This window comes from Rhea americana, unplaced genomic scaffold, assembly GCF_003343005.1.
Source record: "Rhea americana isolate MKP2758 unplaced genomic scaffold, rheAme1 scaffold_201, whole genome shotgun sequence".
Classification (NCBI taxonomy): domain Eukaryota; kingdom Metazoa; phylum Chordata; class Aves; order Rheiformes; family Rheidae; genus Rhea; species Rhea americana.
In genome coordinates, this window is record NW_028186162.1 from 1,023,048 (window position 1) to 1,025,177 (window position 2,130).

Here is a 2,130-nt window from a genome sequence, read left to right on the forward strand (position 1 = left end):
GGTGGGAGCTGCCTTGGTGTCGGCTTCTCCTGCGCTGGACCGAACAAGCGAGGGCTGCAACGGTGAGACCGAGGCCTGCTCAGACCCAGGACGCGGCCGAAATGCTCCCATAGAAAGGGAGAGAAATAAAGATTTTAATGTAGAAAAACTACCTTACTTTCAAATATCCTTCTGTCCTGTAGTAGCCAACGTTGCTGCTAATGTAGCGTGGCATAAATTCATCTGGAGACGAAGGAAAATGTTTTTGTGAGTATGTTTTTATTGAATACCAAATGGCATTTGGTGGGATGGATGGGGAAGAAAGCTCTTCCTTGGGACACCTCCCAAGAGAGCGGGCATTTGCACTAAATTTTAATGCAACATAGCAGTTACTGATAAGAAGTAGACCATATATATTCTTTCGAAGAAGAGTCTGCGCGCCTCCTCGCGGGAGGAGCCCCGGGGGACCACAGCAAAGACCTCGACCGCGCCAGGGCCCGCTTCGACCTCCTCGCCCTCTGCGTCCCCGCGCCCGGCGGTCCCCGAGCCGCCTCYGCTTGCCGGGCGGCCCCGCGCGACGGAGCCGCTTCGCGTCCTGCTCGGCCCCGGCTCCGTGGGGCTCCGGCCTCACCRCGAATACCCGCGGTTGAGCGCGCTGTTGGACGGAGACCCACAAGCCGCTGCTCGAGCGGCAGGCGGGAGGTCAGTGAAGATTATTGGGACTTATCGCGGGAATTTACGGATGCTGATTTCCAAGGCCCTGGATAGAACCGCAATTCTTCGCGTAACGGGGCAGAAAACCCGGCCAGGCTCAGGCTGGCAACCGCCACGTTTGCTTAACTTCGTGCTCCCGTTGAAAATACCGTTCCTCGTCAAAAAACCCTCCTGGCAGCGTGAGCCCGGCTCGCGGCTCGGCACCAAAACACGTTCAAAATATCCCCACGTGGCCGCCAGCCTCTTACCGCGCAGCTGCTTCCAGGAACTCAGCTGAAGCCTGGAAACTAGATCTTTGCAAGATCTTTCGTTATCGCCCCCCGATTTCTTAGCAGTTTTAGGTCTGCTCGGCTTGAGGGGTTTTTTAATCTGCAATTTCTACAATATCGTTTTCCCCATGAGGAGCCTTCATGCCTCTATGAGGCGCGACAAGCAGTTTTCACGACTGCCCCCTCCAATTTCCAGAGGATGTTTTGACGCTGACTTTTTCTAGAATACACGTTATTTGCCACAAAACCTCCCTCTTGAAATACCTCAGGTGCTGACATTTCTACACGTTGGGTTTTTTGTTATCGGTGTTTTTTTTTCCCTCTACCTGCGCTCCAAGGCAACATCTGCTTTGGTTTCTTCTGCTCGCTGCAAATTTCCTTCTCTCTCTGCTTCCCGCGCGATTCGTCTGCTCGTTAAGCGCCGCCGGCGCGAGCGGCGGCCGAGCGGCACCCGGACTGACGGGGGGGCCGGGGGGCGGCCCCGGGGGGGCCTCCCTTTCCTGCCCCCAAACGGCGGCCCCGGGGCTGCGGCCAGAGCGGACCCGACCTTTGCTCTTAGAGCGTATCCTCAGCACGTTGCTCCCCGAGGGAACCTGGAAAACAAACTGAATCATGTTCTCCCGGGAAAGGTGGAAAACAAAAACAAAACAAAAAAAAAACCCTCCCACGAGCGGAGCGAACTGCTGGGGCTCGGGACGCCCTGGGAGCCGCGAGCTCTCCGGCTCCGCGCCCCGGCCTCGGCCCTTCTCCCGCAAGCCCCGGCGGGGTTTTTTCCCCCTGGGTTTCACAGCAGAGCCGCCAAGTCGAGCCGAGCCGAGCCGAGCCGAGCCGAGCCGGCGCGGGAACCGCTGAAGCCGGGTCTCCACGAGGACCTTGCGGTGGGATAATTTTGCAGTTATCTCTCTGCAAAATGCAGCCTCTCCCCCTCTCTCCTTTTTTTTTTTTAAGTGCAAAACCAAAGCCACCATTTGGCAGTTAGGGCCGCGATGAATTAGGGCTCCTGACAGCTCTGGGCTCTGCCGAGGAGGGGAGCGGAGCGCGGMGGCTTCCTGCGGCGGGGCGGGCAAGGCGCCGCTGCCAAGCGCTCCGCGGGCAGGGCCGGCCCCGAAGCCCGACGAGCGTCCCTCCCTCCCGCCCCTCTGCGGCCGAGGCGCGAGCGGCTCCGTCC